The sequence below is a fragment of the Hippocampus guttulatus genome, chromosome 10, assembly GCF_054856545.1.
Source record: "Hippocampus guttulatus isolate MCC_2025c chromosome 10, RoL_Hgut_1.0, whole genome shotgun sequence".
In the NCBI taxonomy this organism is placed as follows: Eukaryota; Metazoa; Chordata; class Actinopteri; order Syngnathiformes; family Syngnathidae; genus Hippocampus; species Hippocampus guttulatus.
This window is the reverse complement of record NC_141270.1, coordinates 4,815,925-4,838,442: the sequence shown is the minus strand read 5'-3', so window position 1 is coordinate 4,838,442 and position 22,518 is coordinate 4,815,925. Positions and strand designations below refer to the sequence as shown.

At 42.9% G+C, this 22,518-nt stretch overlaps 1 protein-coding gene and 1 long non-coding RNA gene across 2 annotated transcripts in view; one reads left to right on the top strand and one right to left on the bottom strand.

The window, feature by feature from the left end:
* Positions 1–118: 118 nt before the first annotated feature.
* lzts2a (leucine zipper, putative tumor suppressor 2a) overlaps positions 119–22,518 on the top strand; it is a 51,699-nt gene continuing 29,299 nt past the window's right edge. Inside the window, exons 1-2 of the mRNA XM_086122871.1 lie at positions 119–1,815; positions 11,233–11,404. The gene's annotated coding sequence lies outside the window, so the exon portion shown is untranslated. The remainder of the gene's footprint in view (positions 1,816–11,232; positions 11,405–22,518) is intronic.
* Positions 15,645–22,471, bottom strand: LOC147198987 (uncharacterized). The gene is made up of 2 exons (XR_015102152.1): positions 22,359–22,471; positions 15,645–16,190 (listed from the first exon to the last, which is right to left on the bottom strand). It is a non-coding gene; the product is annotated as an uncharacterized LOC147198987 (long non-coding RNA).

Here is a 22,518-nt window from a genome sequence, read left to right as displayed (position 1 = left end):
TGAAGACTCTAAATTGTCCACGTGTATCAATGTGAATGCGAACGGTAGTTTGTCTATATGTGCCCTACGGTCGCTGACTATTCCCAAAACAGACCTTTTCAAATGGATATTTTCCTCAGAAAAATATTTATTTGATGATAATCTGAGATGATAATTTTGGCCAGTTAGTGAACGCTCAATTCACATTTTATGTATCGAGCATTTGATGAACAATGGCAGCTGCAACAAAGTGCTGTGCACAAATCAAAATCGAGAAGACAATTGAGCATGTTCAGTTTTGGTCTCCCTCCTGTGTGCTCCAGTTCTATTGACAAATAAGACAACATTGATTTTGCGCTGCCAGATTGTGTAATGATGCGCGTTCCAGCGTTAAGGTTCAAGCCAGTGTTTTCTGAGTCGAGTTTGAGTGCGACAAATGGCCAGCATCATTTGCAAATTGCACCTCAAAACATGCACTCTTTCGGTTATGGGGGTCAAATTTAAAAACCCCTCCGAGGCTGGAAGCAAGGTTATTAGATCATCAAATATGCTCAAGTCAGTTCCCTCTTTAGAGTTTGACCGTCTACAAGTGACTAATCTACCGTAATTAACAAATACAGAGAAAATAATTGCTGTGAAGAGCCCAGCCTTGTCGTTTCACTTTCAGCTTCATCGTTGCGCCCTGACCGGAAGTAGTGTCGTGAAATGAGACAGTTTTACTCCTCCTTAACTGTAGCTTACTGAAACACACAACAACATACATATATTTTATTGTCGTGTTTCCTTTTCTTTTTTAAATTGTCTTGTGCAAGATGACTTAGCTTTGTGGTGGGGGCGTGGCCATAGCGCCCTCTCTTGACCGGCCGCCACTGCCCCAAAATTTCCCAATCTTAAATTCCCATGGAAATTTACCAGTAATTTATTTGCAACCCGATGGTAAATAGAAATCAGAGTGCTTGGAGACATCCATATTTTTCTGGACTCAAATCAGTACGGCAGCTAGCCAAAGTTTGTCTGCACCAACTCGGTGCAAAGATGGACCTATGCATTTTTAAAATGTGCCACTAACAGTTTTTTTAGGCCCACAAAAAATTAGGGCACTGGCAGCTGAGCGGCAGTTTTCATGCATAATGTCTCGGGTTCATTCACTGATGGGACAAGCTGAAATTCACAAACGACAACTCGCAAATAGTTCGGCTATTGAGGAAAATTTCCAGATGAATCTTAAAAAGAACTCAAAGCTTTACTCAACTACTCAACCAGTTCTATGCCTTTCAGTGACTCCTCCAGTCGCTATGTCGTAACCTGCTGATGACATTCTGAACTCGGTGGTCACTTCCCTCTGTGACCAGCCCGCCTGGAGCAATCCCTGGACCCCAAAAGTTTGAAAACCTCTGTTCTACAAGAATAACGTTAGACACACATATGCAAGTGGTTGCCTTAATTAACAATATGCTAAAAATATGTGGATACTAATATCTTGAAGGCTTTTTCAAAATGTTAAACTTCTGACTGAAACTCCTACTAATGATATTGCATTTGGTGTACAGTGTACTTTTAAAAAATAAATAATAAATAAAATAATAATAAAGAATAATAATTTTTAAAAACATGAAAGCGAGTTGCTATTAATAATTGCAAAGCAATCCGGATAATAATATTGTATTCTTTTAAACGCTGTACTGTATTGTTTTTATTGCAAACCACAGTTGTTAAAGGCTCTGAAGCATTTGAATGCCAACAAGCCAGAGGACAAGCCACAGACGTCACACAAGTGGAGCAGCAGGACAACACTGGACGTGGGACAGTGGGGCAATGTCAGTGTTTGAGACCGAGGTAATTCAGTCTTTTTTTTTAACCCTTCTTGTGTATTATTGTGCAAATGTCAAGATTTAAAACTTGAATGCCCCCCAAACGGAATTTATGGCTAGCCCAAAAGTGTAGTTGCCTAGTCCCCATTTTTGCAAAATAAATAAACACAAAATATCTAAAAAAAAGCACATTCGTTTTGGTTTTTATTAATTTGGTAACAATAAGTTGAAAATGACTCGAGCAATTATGCTATTAGGCTAACAAGTGTAGATTTTTTCCCCCTGACCACATTCATCACTGAAATCATTGTTTCTGGAATCAACTTTTCCCTTTGAAACAAATGGAGGTGGTTAATCCGGTCCACCCCCCAAAATGTTTTTCTCATTACAAAAAACATTTTACAGTATTGTATGACAAAAAAGCCAAATAACATAATTTCATTGAATGTAAAAATATTGAAACAGTCTTTGCATGGTGATTTCACACTTTCACCCTTTCAGGGACAGCGGTTACTACAGTGGACAGCTTATCATGGTTACAGGATGCATGAAAGGGTTAAATCAATGACATTTCATGGTGTGCGCCCCAGCTCGGCTACCAGGGGACAGTATCATCCATACATTATAATCAGAATCAGCATTATTGACCGAATATGGAATGAAACTGTCGGTGCACACTTTATTACTTAGGCCACAAAGCTTGTCTCTTCTCTGCACTATATCAATTTCTCATCTCTTATGACTCAGCTTGTTATTGTTATTGTCACGCATTCTTTTTTCTTTTTGCATGTTCCTCCACTCCTATGTGTCCTTTCTCATTTTTCACCGACGCCAAACATGGCGGAGTGCCGTTGGCTTCTGTGTTTCACTTTAAATAAACTTTCTACTTCAACCTTCCGGCTTCTCCTCATTGCTTGTCTTTTTATCTCCTTTGCTATTTTTTTCTCGCACAATGTCTTGTTATTGGTTGGGAGCTTCAAAACGTCTGCTTTCTTCTCACGCTTGGTGGTATGGCTTCAAATTTATTTTTTTAAGTCATGGCTAATTTTAATGGATTTTTATACGCTTCGCTGACAGAAATGGCTGACATGGTTCCCCATGGGCATAAAATTGTTGTTCGGTAAAAAGTGAAAGTGAAAAATAAATTACAATAAAGTTTCAATCTTGTTCTCACAAAATTAGAATAGATATTTTTAGCCTTCAGTTATGGGAAAAATTATTATTTTTTTTTTCAAAACAAGTTACCTTCACGCTTTTATGATGTGCTTTATTTCCTCTGATACCAAATAAGATTTTAAAATGCCCCCCCCCCATTCACTATTATCAACTTCCACAAAAATAGGAGAAATCCTTGCAATGTTCAACAATTCAAGATCACAAAATGTACCTCTCAGAGCCCGAGTGAGCTAACTCCATTTTTGTGATTCGTAAAATAAAATTCAGAAAAGAATGAATCTGTCCATCAATCAAACGTATTTAAAATAAGCATAGCTACAGAAAAAAGTGGAGCAACACATATAGGTAAATAATACAGCTAGTATTCTTTATCCTCTGCAAGGATCGACTAATATTATCATGCCTTACTGAGCACTTATTACGGTCTCCATGTATATTTGTATATCCGTATACTACCCCCAAGTGGCTAAAGCGTGCACACCATAAGAAGCAGCACAATGGCAGTTCAATTGAAGCAACTAATATTGAATTAACATCCATTCACTGAATCCTCACGAGGGTTGCGGGCATGCTGCAGCCTATCCCAGCTTTCAATTTGTTTAAATATCTTGTTACAAGGCTAGTATTATATAGTGGGGTTTTTTTTGTTGGTGTCATTTGTTTTCATAAACACACTACACATTTTGTTCATGTCTCGGGGGGCAGGCCGATACGGATTAATGGCACCACTGCTAATTGATATCATGTGACCTGATGTTGTTGATGACATTTTGCCCTGAGGCTGCAATGAGTTTGCTGGCCGAGCAAGGAATGCCCACTCGTAGTTGTACACATAGTACACACGTGATTAGGGATGCGCGCCACGGTCACGTCTTGTACTGCCGTGTTATTATTTATGTCAAGGCGTTTTCTCTGAAACGGGGTCAGCAGGAAGTACCGGTTCTTACCCGTTTCGTTTTTCTCCACCGGCACAATGAGAGTGGATTTGGGGTTTTTGTTGTTGTTGTTTTCTCGCACTAACCATTCTTTTTGACAGCAGTTCTCCGTTTGTGTTCATCCTCTCAAAGAAACAGCATGTCAATTTTTGTGGTGCTTTTAAGATAAAAATATATCCGGCTTTCAGCAGCAAAATAGCGTTTCGGAGAGAAGTGATGGCACCAAAATGGGTTGGCCTCATCGTACAGTACTTAGTAAAATGAGATTCTGGGGGAGATGAGTGACAGATGAGGTTTAAGAAATTGATTTCAGACATCAAGATGAGCTTCAAGGAGGCTGTGGAATGAGAAACAATTAGCTGGGTGTTCATTTGCTGTTGACCAGCGTAATTAGTTGATTGATTAATTGTCACATTAAACATGAGAGGAATGAACAAATCTAGTACCTTTCTTTATTTTAAAAATAGATTGGTTAATTTATTTCTAGTAATTAATTACAAATAAAATCATTAACCTGAACTATTTAACATATTTTACAGATACATTAATTACAAAAAAAAATCAAAATCTAATCCTAAATCGAAGTGACGTGGCCCCTGTATCCAATTTAAATTTCAAACGTGGCCCTCAAGCTCTTGCTCCAGCTAGTCCTGCTAACAATATCAAGCAGTGCCACCTTCTTGCATTTCGTGGGCGTTGCTACGTCAGTGTTTCCATTAAATGTTGTGGACGAGCCTGTTTACGGAGTCAACACGGCGTGTCTCATTGGGACAACAAAACCAACTATAGTACATGCATGCTAACCAGCAGAGTGTGTTGTGTGTTGTACCATTTTAGACACTTTTCCCCCCTGCATTTGGCGACATCTAGCGATCGTCTAAAATCACGCTGGTACACTTCCGCTACTGCCCACTGAAGGTCGCCAAAGGCTCATTTATTGTTGCAACTGCACTTTCGACGTAAGTTTTCTAATACAGTAATGAAGTACATCGATGAAAATAATCATTTAAACGGTTTTTTAATGATAAAATAAAGCATTTAGTTCAAGTGTATATGTTAATTATAATCAAAAGGACACAGGGCTTTACTTGACTGGTTCGTGGTTTCAATATCAATTTAATGTCATTCTTCAATATCATTGTTTTTCTTTATACATTGGATGGAGAAATCCCACAGGCATAGTTGTACGTTTAAGGAAATGTTGTTTTAACTGAAGATGTAAAGTATCTTTTGTAATTTTGCTGCTATAATTTAATTTCCATCCTCTGGATCGCTAAAAGATTTACTCATTAATAATTCTGGGTTCCTGGCAAAAAAAAAAAAAAGAGGAAATTGTGATGATAACCATAGAACAGGAAATAAAAGTGGAATGAATATCGAAGTACAATTAAGTGCATCACTGTCATGGCTGCTTAGTGCAATACTGCAAAAGCAACAATCAGGTGACTGTAATATTCAAACACGAGAGTAGAATGTTACAGATATCCACACGCAACAGTTCTACTGAATTCATTCATTCCATGGCAGTTTGGACTAATACTAAGTGACTAATCTCTCGCAATTTTGGCCTGCCTCACTTTGTATGCGTGTGTGGAGTGAAACTGATGTGTGTCTAATTGAGTTACTGGAGGCAGCTCCAATCCAGTGGATTAAAGCTCATCTTTGTGTGTTTACCTCCCAGCGGACACGGGAGTTTGACCCACTTATGTGCACACATACGTGCACGTGTTCATTTGCCCTGCATTACTACACAGAACGCAAACCGATATAACTTGAAATAATGCCAAATGTTGAAAACCACAACAACAACAAAAATGGTCCGGTGATGCCGTCACATGTGGGCCACTCCTCGCCCACAGTCTTTGTTTATTGAACGGGATGAACAATCACGAGGTCATTGTGGTCTATGTTGAATACTTGATTTCATGACTATAGTTTGAGTAACACAGGTTCATGATTGTGTATGTACTTGAGGCAAGGTGTTGATGCTTTATGATCGTTCTTATTGTTAAGTATTTGGCTGACATCTAGTGGCATCTACTGTATATGTACAGTGGGCGTTCACTATATTCTGTTCCATGATTTCATACCACACGGGGCTTTTTCTCTTACCAACACGTAAAAAAAAAAAATTGCGCTGGTAATTGAGAAGGATTTAACAGATTCATGGCATTTCAACGGGGAAAACTGATTTTACATATGGATAAATGCATCATGTCATCAGAGTGGCGGTCAGTTGAGGTGTGAGGTTTATTTATTCAAAAGGACGGGCCGCTATCTGAGAAAATATGCTGTGAGTATTGGTGCTTTATTCTCACAGTACCCCTTTCCTTTGCAGCAAATCTCTTATGTAATTCAAATACAGATTAATGCCACACACACACACACACACACACACACTTGCACTTTAAATAATTTCTCAGAGCTCCGTTGTAACAGTGCGCCAATATTTTTATAGCCCTGTTATGCTGCGAAACAGGGTAGCCTGGAGTCACCCTGAGTTGCAAGGAGAAAGAGCACATAGTGGGAATTGTGCTGCTTGCTAACAAGAAGACATTCCCCAAGCGCTGGGTGAACTATTTTACACGATTTGAGTTACTTTGAGCACAACGGTACACCATCTACAAGATGCTATTGATTGTATTTATTGTAATATTAATTTATATTTGGATTGATTGATAGAGTAATAATTTTTTCGAAAGGCAAGGCTGCTTTTTTAACTATATTTAGTGCATTTTACACACAATGTAGCTCAATCACGAGGGCGCTATAGAAACACATCAATCTGTTCATCTAACGACAGTAGAGCCATATGGTAGAAGTCGCTCTTAGCCAATGGGATGCCAGGATGATGCTCAGGAATAGCCAATGGCAGAGCAGCTATAAGTATGTTGCGTTCAGGAAACTCAGAGCTGCGACTACCAGGCTGTAATGTGTTTTTACCTTTCGTATCTTGAAATATCTTTCGTAACAACACACAATATTTTCCTGTTGAGACGTTTCTTAACTTGAAAATTTCCTATGAAGAGACGTTCGTAAGTAGAGGTACCACTGTAATGGGTTTATATTCAACTATCAGCTCCTTCGTGTATTCAGGACCGAAGTCATTTAGTGATTTATAGACCAGTAGCAGAATTGTAAAATAAAAAAATCAATTCGCCAGCTGACTGTAAAGTCTTAAGTACTAAAGTTTAAAAAAAAAAGTTTCAGAATTATTTTTTAAAATAATGGCGAATTTTTAAGTTGTCCTACTGTATGCCGATTTGGTCAGAAAGTTCAATTTGTCATGTACTACTGTCATAAACTCTATGGAGGTCATGTGCAGGGCATGGTGCAGTTGAACAGTTGGCCACTTATTAAAATGTATTAAGAGCATCTGGATGGTGAATAAAGGGGAGGATCAAAGTGGTGGCTGGTGACTGAATATATTGCACTTCCCCTCTCCCGCTCCTAATGAGCAGATATGAAATAATCATTCCCTCTCATGTTGGAGAAAGTGAGCCGTCACGTAGATTGACCTCGACAGTGACGAGATAAGAAGCTTCGCTTGTACACAACCCGCTCAATATTGGATGAGCTGCCTTCCGAAAGGGAATCGAGCATTTCATGCTACGCTGCACCCTCCTCATCAGACCATTATGGAAATATGCAAATAAACTCCCTACGAACATGCGCGTTTGTAATTGATGCATTTTAGAGGGACCAAACAATGGCTTCACTGTGTCGTTTGGGAGCTTTCCCACACTCAAAAATAGCAACGCATGTGGCAAGTAAAAGTTGATAAGAATTTAGATTTGGTAGTTGTATTTGAAAAATTCACCGTCCCCCCCACCCACCCCCACCCCACGAAAGCCCGTTTCACTGGGCAACATGAAATTTGGTTGACATCTCTATGATGGTTAACTTTACAAAAAAAAGTCTCAAGAAACATTGCCTGATATGTAATATGTACCTGTTTTATTTACCATCATGAATTTTGGTTGATGAGTTTATCATGAGTGTAGCTACAAAAAAAAAGTCAAGAAACCATGCCCGAAAAGAAACAGGAAGTCGGCCATATTGGTTTGAAGCAGCCAGTTTCAAGAGCCAAGTGGAACTTGGCAGCATCCCTCAGGAATTATTTGAAAATTCATTCCTGCTTTATTCAGCATCATGAAATTTGGTAAATCTGTCTACCATGAGTGGACCTACAAAAAAAGTCTCAGGAAACTATACCCAAAAAGAAACAAGAAGTTGGCCATATTGATTTGAAGCAGGGAGTTCCGATTAAGTGGGACATTTCCAAAATTGACTTGGGATCAATGGACCTTTTATGCAAGTGAAGTTTGATAAGTCACACATGAAACACAAAACACTAAAAACTAAGTGCCACTATTTCCAATTTCCTTCACACTATAAATACTCGCATTCAGTCCTCCATTGGATGCACCTTTCAAATTTTCCACTCGGGTGTGGGAGTGCAAGGGCCCATTCATCACTGCCCACCGTGTTTCTTTACTCATAAGCCAGAAGCAATCATCACTGCTTCGTCATGAAACGTCCACAGTGTTTTGTGGTGAGATTCAAGTCGTCACCCACTTGGCAGTAGGTGATGTTTGTTTGCTATTTATGAATCACGGCGAGGCAGAAGGTCGAGCTTCGGTCGGGTGTCTGATTGGGGGGGACGAAGACCCTCGAGGTGGGCGACAAAGCCTGGGTGAGTCATATGATCTGCTTCTTTGGCCTTCGCAGACACTCACCAAAGAGGATTGGGAACAAAAGCTGAGTGCGTGCATTCTTTCTGCAGAGGCATGAGCGCCAGCAATTCCTTTCAAGAAGACTTTTCATGCTACAATCGGTTGGTGCCGTGTGTACCATAAAACTCTCAATAGTAAGTCCATCTTGAATGGAACTATTTGATTCAAAGAAGGGGGGGGGGTCATAACTTCATTTTAACGCTTTCAGGGACAGCGGTTACTACATACACACCTATTATGCTATCACGTGACAGGTTATCATTATTGGTGCTCTTTTATGAACTGGCTTCTCTCTGTTTGCAGCCATGTTGTTAGTGTAAGCATTGCACATCAGTGAGGATGCACTTTGAATAATGGAATTTAGAAATAAAGTCATTTAGAAAAAAAAACACTGAATTGCCTAGTCATAGTCCCCCCCTTTGTCGTAAAAAAACAAACACATAAATAACAAAAGGATCCAGGTGGAATTTTGAGATGCTAAAGGATTTATTTTTCTTAGACCCTTTCTAATCGTCTCCAGCTCAAGATGGAGGAAAAAAAATGCAACGCCCACCGCGACATGATGGAGTCGACTTTTCGAGGCGGGCCCGTTGGGGATGCGGCACATTTGCACGTTGCTCATTTCAGCTGGAAATCATATTAGCCTTGGCGGGCTTGAAATGAAGCGTGGAGAACATTTAAAGGGGAACAGCTCGGAGGGAAGAGGCGCAAAAGGAAGCCAGTGACTGACGGACGCATGCACGGCAAAGGATCAAACGGACGACACTTGAAGGCATCGGATGAAAGTGCACAAGAGAGGCGTCAGTCACGTCCTTGGCCGAGACGCGGGAAATGAAAATGTTCACGGAGGAGGGGGGCGGGGTCACTGAGAGTTCACCATCCCGAACATCAAACCGGTCAAGGTGATGCTCTGATCCAATGGGATCAATCAATTTACCGTCTACGTATTGTGCAGTTCATTTTAGGGCTGGTTGATAAATTCATACATTGAATTTGATTTGATTTGAATTTTCTCCACAGCTTGTGTAGTTCAAAGCGCGTCACTGCTGATGTGCACTACTTACACTGACAACATGGCCTCAAGAGTGAGTAGTTCCAAATTGACGACTTGGTCACTCTCGGGACTTATTGAACCCTCTCGCATCTCTCTATCAATCGATGTAATCTATCTATATATATCTTCAATAAAAGAAAGTTATATGTGGGGTACGACACCATTCAAGAATGGCACATTTTCAAGTGGAATGGTTCGGAGAAATTACGATTCGATTTGATAATGGTACAGCTGTAGCTTTTTGTCGTGTTTATTACAATGTAACAGTATGTACAAGCTTACCGAAGCCCAAACTTCTCAAATTAATGAAATAAAAAAAACAAAACAAAAAACAAGAAATCACTGGATTGATTTTGATTTATACCTGGAGTGCGGCACTCATAAAAGATCGTTCGATAGCATCTCGGACCGTAAGTGGTATGCAGGCTCCCTCTAGTGGCATTTGTTATGTAGAGTTCAGTTGTTTTTAACTTATAAATACAATACATTTACATTTAATCTTTTAGGTATTTTCCAAAAAATATTTCCATGTATAATAAACTGGACTTTTAAATGTCCCTTTTTAAAAAAGTGCCATGTTCGTTTTCAAACTGTGAAAAATGTGACAGTGGCTTGGAATATTAGATACACTACACGACTGCGTTTTAATAATGTGGATGAATGAGGGACTTTTTGTTTTCAGTATAATTGACGTGGTAATTGGCATAAAAACCTCAAGAATCACCGACCTAACTGCGTGTTGTGGCAGGTGGGTCTTTTGAGGGCTTTCTCAGACCCCACCTTGGTGGAAATCATCCCCTGTAATCTTCAAACACATGACTTCATCGTCGGTACGTCTCCACTTTCGGCAGGTGGCGTCTATTGTGGTCAGGGGTTTGGAGGTGTGGGGGGGGGGGGGGGGGGGGGGGCGCTCATATTGAGTTTCCAGGCTTGTGAGGCGGCCAGATGTAACAGACGGGGATCGCACCTACCGGCAAGTTCAAGGCAGCCACCATGACCTCGACCAGATACGCCTGGAGCCCCCCCCCCCCCCCCGAAAAATATTCAATATTGAATAAACACACATGATTTTTTTTAAATTAAAACGAATTACAAACTAACCACTTGATATTAACTGGTGGAATTTTATAATGTCACTAATAGGACTAATAGCACACAGTTGTCGGTTTTTTGCACAATTTTGCAAGTTGAGGCCAACTTTTACTAGTTAAAACTTATTAGAAAAGTACTAGTAACAGTACTTAGCCCGACTAGTATGTGTCATTAACTAATAGCCTCATGTCCCTACTTATAGCATCAAAATGCCCACAAGATGTTTTGCCTCGCTCGGAAATACGTCGTTAGTCAAAGGTGCACATGAACGTATCGTGAAATCCCATCGTTAAGTGTTAGTTTGTAGCAGCGACCCCTGGCGGAGCATTGGGTATTAGACCCAAACGAGCTTTAACTCCGTAACCCCGCCCCCCACACATATTGTGAGCGGGCAACCGGGGTATACATACCGAGCAGCCTCAGCCTGAGATTTTTTATTTTTTTTGCAGGACCTTTTTTACCGTGTCCTCGCTATCGTAAGGAGAGCCGCCGCCGGTGGCAGGGACACTTTCTTGGGGGAAACTAAGACAACGGAACTCGTTGAAAGAAAGACAAGAAAAGTACGACGAAGTATCGTGGTCACTGAGGAAATGATTGTGCGGAGCTTCAAGACTTCTTGAGGTGGGTCGAAGAGTCGCAGTTCCGAACGGAATATTGATTTGATGTTTGGTACTGTTGCCCAAACAGTTTGCTTGGAGTTCACGACAGTGATGCGTGCTTATTTAAGGGTTCGCAAACTCAGGGTTGGGGACCCAAAATGGCCCATAGGGCAGTTTGTGTGTGTGTGTGTGCTTGTGTATGTTTTAGTCCCTTTGGTGCTTCATTTATTTATTGTATTTCAGATTTTAAAATGTTTTGGTTCAATTGTTTGGCAGCTTAATAGTTTGAGTTAAGCAGGGTACACATGTTCAACTTTTTTTTATTAATTGGCATGTTGGTGATTTTTGACCTAAGGTGGAAATATTTTTCAAAGGTCGCCTTGTCTCATCTATACAACTCAGCATTAGAAAACGTGTTCATGTTAATTTATGAAGTCTATTTTTTAAAAGTAAGACAAAGGTAACACTCCAGACTGGCCCTAAACTGTGACATTTTGCTCCTAAAATTTAAGACAATGCAAGGAAATTTTTCATCTACTAGTGCATGTGCGACCACTACATTTGCAGATTTATCTTCAGGTTTTTTTTGTTGTTTTAGCAATTACTGTTCTAGAATATGATGTGGACGACTGGTTAGCACATTTACCTCTCAGTGCAGAGGTCATATTCCCCAGCCTTCCTGTGTAGTTTACATGTTCTCCCCGTGCCTGTGTGGATTTTCTCATTGGTACTTCAGTTTCCTCCCACATTCCAAAAACATGCACGGTAGGTGATCATTCTAAATTGTGAGTGTGTAATTTGTAAGTGTGGATGGTTGCTGACATCCGAGAATCCGCTCATTGTTCACTTTCTTCTGAAGGATGGGAAAAATACTCAAATTTGTCCCAAATATTGTGTGATTGCGCGCGCGCACGCTCCACTTCATCTGAGTGGTTTGCCGTCAATCTGACATGAAGTCTGTGACCAACCCACATTTTTTTTTCTGCGTTGTGTTTTTAATTAAGCGCTCAGTGTGTGTGTAACTAGAGACTATTACCTCCGCTTGCTATGTGCAGCTGTTAGTGTACACACACATATCCACCCATTCTCACACACACACACACACACACACACACACACACACACGTTGCGACTGTGACTCCTGATCCCCCCCAGCTGGTTTCTGTTCTTATCAAAGCCAGGAGCACTAATGAAGAGGTTGAAGGTCACCGAAGATGCTGTGGAGAACCGTTTTGTTTTTATGATCCATGGCCGGTCTTACTTTAAAATATGGATTACTTTCGAGTCCATTTCAGTCTTAACGCAAATGTGACACGTACTTAAACTTCTCATCCCGATAGCATTACATCACCTCTCCGTGGGAATGCTCAAGTATCACTCTGCCTCACTACCAGCAGATGCTCTATCATCCTTGGCCTGTCAGTTGGGGGCGAGGGAGGGAGACGCCACGGTGGCACACGAGAGGGGGGATTTGCGGGTGCTGGCAGGAGGTGATAAGAGAGCTCAGGGTTGTAGCATATTAAGAAGAAGGAAGGCGGGCAGGTCGGGGGAAGGCGTGATGCTCGAAGAAGCTGAGTGGGAGCAACACCACGGTCACGGTCCAGTCGGTGTGAGCGTCGTAACTTATGGCAGAGTCATGAAACTGTCGCCGTTGCTTGTCGTGTTGTTACCCTGGCACCGTTCGACTCCCTATTGGAGCATTTCCCTTGCCAAAGTTGGATAATGGGAGTCCTCAATGGCGCCGATATTAGCCGTTTTTAAAATCGTGATTAAAAAAATAATTCTTTTTTTTTTTTAATTTGTATATTTATTACAAAATAACACAGCACACCAAGCCGTGTTCCAATCAGGATTTAATGCTGATACCGATTCCGATACCGATCACATGAATTTAGCAGCCCATTTTTCAATTTTAGAGCCACTCACTCGTGATTATTTTAATTGGAAAAAATAGGAAATCACAGTCTTCAGGCCTCACATTGGACATAGATGACGCGTGGAATTGAATGAGGCTGTGCAGGTGTACTCGGTGTTGTGTCGGCTGGGCGCACGCACGACGGGAGCCAAATTCACAGCTGATGCAAAACCATCACCGCTTCCTCTCAAGTCGGGTGGCGCCGTCTGTTCAGGACCCCACGGAGGCTTTTGCATAATGCGCTCATTAGCTAAACGAAACACGGACGCTTGTCGGCGCTTTCGGGAGCGGCGGCCGTTACGTAACGAGTAGTAAAACATGGCGGCCATCGCGCACATGCAACCGCCCCGAACTGAACTATTATTTTTTTTCTCCATTTCCCATCTCTTGCATATGTGCCCTGTGATTGGCTGGTGACCAGTTCGGGTTTTAGCCCACCTCTTGTCCAAGTTGACGCCAGCTCACCGTCTACCCGTGAGAGGATAAGCAGTATGGATGGATGGATTTTCCGCACATTTCCAACCATATTCACTTAAATTTTTGCAACATGGCTCTAACGTTGTTGGACATCACTCCTATCTGTGGACGAGTAAATAAACTCCCTGCGGACGATTAGCCGAAATGTTATTTTCATGAAGTAACATCGATCATGAATGCCAGGAAACTCCACCTCACATTGGGCTTAGTTTGTGCTCCTTATGACGCCAAGACTATTTCACGCAAAACAAAGCGCGTGTATCACGATTGGGACGTCACAATGAGCTTCATTATCTCGATTCGCCGCGTGTTTGCGCAAAATTTTGTTGGCGACGATCGCGGTTCCAGTTATGCTGCTCCTTAAATCCGCCTCAGCTGTCATGCGCCGAGCATCACGTCATCATGGACAGCTGTCAGAACATTTTACAGAGAGGCTCTCTGTGTCACACACACACACACACACACACACACACATATGCCCATACACTGATACAACAAATGTAAACTGTCATTTGTTGCCGCCTGCTTTTGGGGGTGACATCTTCCTGCTTTTTGTGGGCTTGTTCCACACTCCCAAATTCTTTGTCTTAATTCTCTCCATATGCATTTCTGGTTCACGCCGTCACTAAAGCTAAATCCGGTCATATAAGAAGCCCCTCTAATATATTGTTAAAAGGCAGAATGTATTCTTTTCACACTGTTTGGTTTGTACGAGAGCAGGTTTACGGCTTGTGTTTATCGCCTGGCATAAATCACCAGTAAGCACCGGTCGTTTCACCGGCGGTTGAGTTGATGACACTTCATTAGCTGTTTTGGTCTTTTAGAGGCAGGACAAATAGTGCTGATTAAAACGGCATATGTTGAATTTTAAACACTGAGGCGAGATCCAAGACGAAAATAGCCTCAGGCATTTCTGTTTTCTATTCATTGGCGCGTCCACCTTTTTTTGTGCTTTTCGACGGCTTTTTAATCGGCACAAACCCTCTGAAGCGGCTTCGGCGGGGTTGTGCTCATCCACCTCATTAAATATTTAAGGCCATACGAGGATGTTAAATCACTGATTTGTGTTGTCTCGGAACGACCGCGCTAGCGACTTCACATTTAGCGTTGCTGCGCTGGAAAATGTCGTTGCCAAGCAATAAGGAAAAAAAAAAAAAAGATGGCAGATGAAAAATCATGTGGCGGACCATTTTTATGAACCAAATTCCATTTTGCGTCTCTTTGCCGCACTCAAAGCCAGATGGAATGATACTGAATTTCCAAAGCTCGATAATATTTATTGTCCCAAATGGCGAAAAAAAATGGCTTTAACTTCTAGGTGTGGCTGTACAAACTGTTCATGGTCAGCTTGTGTCATGGTCACGACGTCTTGTAACTAGCGTCCATCTTTTACAGACTTGGAAGCATAAGATAAATAATTCAAGGCCGTATTGCCTGTCTGTTGTCCAACTTGTGCGGAACCTTGACGATGTTCTGTCCCCCGAGTGATGACGTAACCGGAATTTTTACACGTCATAACGCACCAGTGTCAATCGCTAACGGAGACGAATGTGGTCGTTAATAAGTGCAGTTGATATTTATTGAATATTTACATTTTTTTTCTTAAATATATTACTAAAATATAAAATAAACGGGAGCCCAATGTAATATTAAATTAGATATGAACAAAAATGTATGGTGAGAAAACTAAAACATCTCCTCTGTTTGTGTTTCGCGTTGTTAGCATTAAGCTAGCACACCTTCGTCTGACAAAATAGTGTGTTTTAGTTGAATATTTTGCTGTTTAAATATGCGATGTTTTATTCCCGTTCATTTTGTCCTCGTAAACTTCAAATGGGAGTGACAAGTTAATATCAAAAAATAAATCGGCCAATTTATAGTGTTATATTTTAAACCAGCTAACAATAATGAGTCATCTTACAGTTTTCACTGGTCAGTTGAATATGGAACAAATTTTAGACAGTCGTACGATACTATCGCAGCTTGTTCATAACTTGGAAAGGATGTCGGAAAGCCTACAAACCAAAGACCCCCTATACTGAAAGTGTCTCATGAGCCAAAGTAGATCAATTGGAATCCGATAGTGGCAAGCTCTGAAAGCCTCTACAGTGTGTAAGCAAAGCTGGAATCGTTCGCCAAGTGTGTAATGGACACGAGTGGCCGTGCCGCCCATCAAAACGGCGGTGCCAACGTCTGCCGACTGCTCCCGAGCATCCATCATTAGCGGGGCCAGTCAAACCGTTTTTGCTCGACACGGCCAGCCACCGCCTTTGCTGAAATGGCATCTCGGCCGTCCCCTTCATCCGTCTTTTTCCGTCCTACTTTTCCACTTCGTCCCTGCATGGAGGGCGCTCAAGCTGTCTCGTATGTCGCCAAGTGTCAGGGGGCTGATGTACGAGGGCCCGAAGGACCCGTGCTGAAACAGCAGACCACACACACACACAGTCACACACAGATATCTACACAGACACACACACATGCAAGGCAATGCAGACAAGGTTGATGAATGAGAGGAATTGGTCCGGGTTTGGAGGCCCCAGCACAGGAAGATCCAGATGTTATTATTTGAGATGCACAGATTCACTGGCCAATATTGTTTCCTGCTCCTTTGGCTTGGCAGTAAAGAACACAGAGGCAGACCTCCATCTGTTGATTTCGAAGACGGCTATAGGCGCAGATGTGGTCGGCAGAGCGAAAAAATATCTGAACGGCCACAAATGCAACCGCCAGTCACCCGTTTATACAGCAGATTGTTCACTCTTTAGCTCAGTGTTTGACTTTAAGAGGCGGAATCACAAATAATTCCCAAACATTTTGTTGAATGGAAGACTCGGTGTTGAACTTCTGCTTTTAGCCACTTTATGGCGAATGAGAAGGACTATCCGGTTGTTGGCATGCATGGCCAGAAATCCAAAGGCATGAAATTTAAGCTCCCAAAAAAAAAAAAAAAAAAAAAGAAAGTTTCTCGTAACTCCCACAGCTGTCTCTTCTTGCTCGGAATGTTCTTTCCATTAAAAAAAACAGAAGAATAAGGTGATCTGAATCAGCAGAATGAGCTTCTTCAGGATGTTACACCTCCTAAGAGGTAACGTAAGCGAGCAAAATATCTGTTGACGCCATGTTTACACCTAAGACCATTTTTTTTCCCGAAATCCTCTTGGCCAAATGTTGTGGGAGTTGGAGGATGCATCTGCCAGATGACCCCATGGCAATATCCGTCCGTGCAGGACCCTCCCCATCGTCGCCCACCGCCCCCCCCCCCCTCCTCTTCCTGTGTCAGCTGACTGCTCTTTGTAAACTGTTGCGGGTTTTGTTTTGTAGAGTCTGAGACGTGAAGAAGGGGGGGGGGGCGATGAAGTTTTGTATGCACTTACAATTTCCTGCACCGAAGAAAATGTTGATTCGGCCCGTGCCTTTTTAAAAAAAACATTTTAAATAATAGCTGGCATGTGTTTTCATGGGAAACTCTTGGGATTCTGTCCCAGCTGCGGTATCCGCAACATAACTCCCACTACCCCGTTGCGCAAGAGCCCGTCCTTCTCCCCTGTGAGTTCCCAAGACATCTCGGCAGGCCCTGGATGACGTCCCGGAACATTTGGCTGTTGTCAAATATGCTTTATGAAGTGATGAGTCTTTTTTTTTTTTTTTCACCAAGCGGTGAGGTTAATGGCTTCATCAAACGACGCAACTTTTTAAAATGTGTTTATTTTTTGGGGTCGTTTGCGGTCGCTCTGTCAGACGACTCGATCAATAGCGTTGAGCGCTTCCGTCAAGAGTCGGTCCATCAGCGCAAGTCCGTCGGAGAGGGCGGGGCAAGTGGCTGTCAAAGTCACGTCGACGCAGGGATTTGGGGAAAGTTTGCAAATCAGCTGTTTAGCTTCGCAGTTAGCAAACGTTTCAATGCGATGTATACTTTGTGGTGGGGGAAGGGGAGGAGCAACTCGGTGGGGGGGTTGTTGAAGGAGCTGCATGACTTAAAATGTTTGAGGGAAAGGCTTCTTTAGCCCAATTATCTGGCAGCAGCTCCATTTTACGGTGGCTGGTACCCCAGCAACATCATATTTTGGCACCCTTTCCAAATTGTGACAATGGAAATGCATACCGAACGATACGAGTTGAATGAAGGTGCTCTCTCTGGTTTGTTCTCAGCATGACGCAACTCAAGTGACAAAAGGTGCTCTGGGCCTTTGCGTCTTTGTCATCTCTGCATTGTCCTGCCGAGAATTGGTTATGGAGGATTGCGTCCGTCTGCTGAGTGGGATTTCTTGGAAACGGGAGGCACGGAACGGATTAAAAAAAAAAAATTGGAGGAGTATGTTGGAGTGAGGGGAGGCGGGGGTTGTCTTGTGTGTGATCAGCAGAAAACTGAAATCAAGTCCTCGGCAGGGGGATGCACTGAATGTGTTGTGTTTGTGGGATGAATTTTCAATGAACTAGACCGACCAGTGCGATTTTATTTTCTCATGCAGATTTCCTGAAGCTTCCCTCTGGCATTTGACATTAAAAAGATGCATTGTCCTCATCGGCCTTTGATATTCATATCATATCAGGCTGGGACAGGGGGGGGGGGGACCCTCACTGTGTTGGGGTTCTTTTGGCGTCACCCCACTCACCCACTGCCCACCAGTCAGAACTGGGTCAAAGTTTATTGGAGCATCCTGTCTGAGTAGGGGGATTGCTGAGATTGTGGGGGTTTAAGAGGGATCCTTGGTACCAGGGACCACCCTCCTCGGGTGGGGGGGGGGCTTTGCTATCTTGTATCAAAAGACTGAAGTTATTGCCAATCGTCAACTTTGTTATTCTGTTTTGGTGTTCTGGCCAAAACCCTGTCTAACGTAATGTAATTAGTCATTGTAATTGACGGACCATTAGGCAATGAGCAGGTCTGTTTTTTTTTTCTAAACATTCATACATTAGACGATCCAGGTCATAAGATGCATTTTTTAAAAATCATGTTTAAACATAATGTTTTTTTTAACCGTTTATTCTAATTGAACGGTGTTTATTTGATAGATTTGGTGCTGTTATGCAAGGTTCAGACTGGACATGAAATAATCGGGTAGCGCCGCTACGGGGGGTTGCTTCGAGCGGTGAAGGGGGTCTTCCGACAGACAAAAAAAAAACATTTGAACATCGCTAGTCAATCTGGGGAGGTTGTGTTATTACTTTGGCTAAGGCTAAATGCCATCTTGGTTGACGGTTCAACACTTGTCAACAAGTAAATGCACTCAGCGTTACCCAAAGTTTTTTTTGCTCGGTCCCAGCGGCTTTCGGAAGCTGGCTGCGTCGTTTACTTCGTGCCGGTCCAGCGCCACATTCTAAAAGCTCATCTTATGTTGGATCTAACCGGAGAATGTAGCATTAGGCTAGTAGGACTACATTTCCCATGATTCTTAGCCACGAAAGCAGGAAGTGGTTCTCGTTCAGCAACTTGACGCGAACGCACTTGGCCTCTTACAGGGAGAACTGCATGAGCATGTTTTCTTTTCGTTTCTTCAAAGTGTCGTTAAGTGTAAAAGCGATGAATGAACAGAAGGTCATTTTAACAGCAAACTACATCTGCCGACCCCTTTGAGCCAAGCACACCTCCGCAGATCACAACCGCGACGTGTCATGTGATGAGGTCACACCGTGCGAGGTTCGAGTCTCGCTATGAATATTTGTCTTTGTTTCGACGGGGCGGTATGGCGGAAGACTGGTTGGCACGTCCGCCTCACAGTGCAGAGGTCATGGGTTTGATTCCGGTTCCCAGTTTGCGTGTACCTCCCCGTTCCCTGCGTGGGTTTCCTCCCACATTCCAAAAACATGCCCGGTAGGTTAATGGAACACTCGAAATTGTCCCTCGGTGGGATTATGAGCGCAAATGATTGTTTCTCGATGTATGACCTGTGATTGTCTGGCAAGCAGTTCAGGGTGTACCCCGCCTGGGTGTTTTGAACGGATCCGAGCTCTGTATAAGAGAGCTCAGATGTTATCTTTTAATATGTCGAATGCCGGAAGCATCTTTGTGATGAAACAGTCAGTTACACCATAGCGCAAATGCTTTCTCCAGAACGTTTCTGCTCGCCGTCCGATGTGAGAATTTGTTGTCATGGTCAGGAGCAGTCAGTCGTCGATCAACCTGATGAAGGTGAAGACGAAATGGAGGAAGGGGGCAGCGTGGGAAATGAGAGCAGTGTCATGCTGCCTCATTTTCGGTGCGGGGTTGAGAAGGGATTAGAATCTCTTACATAACACTCACCCCAACCGATTTCCCCGCTTTAACTAGCCCCCCCCCCCCACCCCCCCGTGCCTTCTCACCAGTGAATAATCGAGTAATCGGATGCAAAGGCGCCCCGCCAAAATGGCGCACTTAAAGTACTGTAATACCCTCGCATACGGGTCAGGGCGGCATCAAAAAACATAAATACAGTGAACCCCCCCCCCCTCTGTTTTTGTGCTCCAGCCAAATCGGTATATCGATTTGGCACCGTCTGACGGCATCCCGGTTCTGACGTGGCTGCCATCTTGGGGCGTCTGCAGCCAATTACAGTTACAATATAAACCATTTGAGAATGGAGTCAATTACTCGCAGATTTTTGTGTTGTTTTCGGAGCAGTTGAAGGGTGAAAAAAAAAAACACTTTGGGAGGGTGTGCGCGTGTTTGTGTTTGTAAAACAAGCGGAGCATAAACTGTTCAAAAATGAATCCGTCAGAGAGGTAGCGATATAAAGCAAAAGGAAAATGGGGAATAAGGAGGAGAAAAGGGGAGGGGGGAAGGGGGTGCGTGGGGGGGGGGGTGTTTGCGCTGGATGAGATAATCTATTTATAGTTGATCCCCGCTGCTGGGTTAGACCGCCTGGCCCAGCGCAGCACAGCTCAGCATCCATGTCAGTCCTCGTGTCAGTCTACATTAGCTTTGCGCGCGCGCACACACACACAATTACTCCCAGGGCGTTAAAAAAAAAAAACGCCTGTCACGCAAACGCGGGAGCACTGGTCTTCGCCACTCATCTGCGAGTTTAAAAAGTGTGCCGCCCGTGTGTGTGTTTGCGTTTGTGTGAGCGTGAGAGATGAAGATGCTGCCGCAACGTCGGTGGGGAAACGTGAACGCAGCTCATCTCCACAGAGGAGCATTGAAAAGGGAAGGTCGTGGAAGTGGTTGAAACGTCATCTCCGGCTTGATCTTTTAAGCATTCGACGGTCACTGAGGTTACGATGAACTTGTGGATATGACCCGAGGAGACGAAAGCGAGTCCCGTCTCCTGACGCTGCCAACCAAAACGGACTGTTGATCCGAACGCGGCAAGCAGCGGCGACTCCCTTTCGTTTTCCGTAATCATTTTTGAATCCAGAAACACGTGAAACTTCCTCCCCTCCCTTCAAGGTAAAAACGTCTCGGGTGAACGTCGACATGATGACTCATAAGAATGATTCGACACAAAACAAGCCACCTTCGCTTGGGCCTCGTCAAAAGTATTAGCGAGCAGAGCGGCCGCAAACCAAGGACTTTCCAAACGGAGAGTTGGGTCAATATCGAGGTAAAAATCTTCATCCACTGTCACGTGTCGCGTCGAATGGTTAAACGGTAAAATCAACGGTAAAATGGGTGTGAAGATTTAATGCTCGTCTGGCCGGCGTTTTTTTTTTTTTTTTTTTTTCCGCCCTGTTGCGTTGAAAGCGATTTCCAACAAGTGGTTTGGGCATCACGACAGACCAATTATCTGATTACGGATCAGACTTCCTGCTTCGTGTCATGTTTTCCGATAAATGTACTCTTCTATTTTTTTTTTGTTTTGTTTCTCAATGAAGAAGCCATGACTCTTTAACCCTTTCATGCAGCCTGCAACCTGATAATATGATAAGCTGCCCACTGTCGTGACCGCTGTCCCTGAAAGGGTTCATATGGATCCAGATCAGTGGATCTTAACCTGGGTTCGATCGAACCCCAGGGGTTGGGTGAGACGGTCTCAGGGGTTCGACGGAGCCTCTGCCATGGAGGTTAAGACACACCCGACTCAACATGTTAATTAGTTATGACACGCCCGCTTGGCCATCACTGGCTGCAGATGGTCACATGACATTGCTTGTCCAATCAGTGCTGCGGGAAATTTAGTTCGCATCGTAGTCAACGTGTGACTGTTATGATCGTACGTCGTACAATTAAAAAACAAAACAAAAGTATACTTATCTCTTGAATTTAAAAAAAAAAGTTTTTAAAAAATGCATTTTTAAAATATTTTGAATTTGTTAAAAAAATATATTTTTCACTCCTGAAGGGGTGTGATGAATGTGCATATTCATTGTTTGGCTTCGGTACCTCTAAAAAGGTTAAGAAGCACTGATCCAGATGAAATTTTGGGGTGAACTAACACAAACGTCTTTTTTCTCATCGTTTATCTTCCTCTGTGACTAATCGAACACCCCCAAAAGCCACGCTCAAAACGACATCGTATCCGCATTGTAGCCGCATTGACCTTAACTGCAAAAAAAAAAAAAAAAAAAAACCCACAAGAAATGCAAGCGATTGATCCAAACCATATCGGAATGTTGGCTTCATTCATTTCAATTGAGCATCGTCAAGACAGACCATTTGCTTACTTACTTGCCCAGAAAGTGCATAACACGGCCAACCAGACCCACCCGCCGGAATTTTAGATCCACAGAGTATCCCAACAACACATTTAATCCTGCGAGGACTGTCCCGCTACTGTTTGAGTTGCTCACTCATGGCTTGGCCCTTCCGCAAGACAGAACCTCTCTTG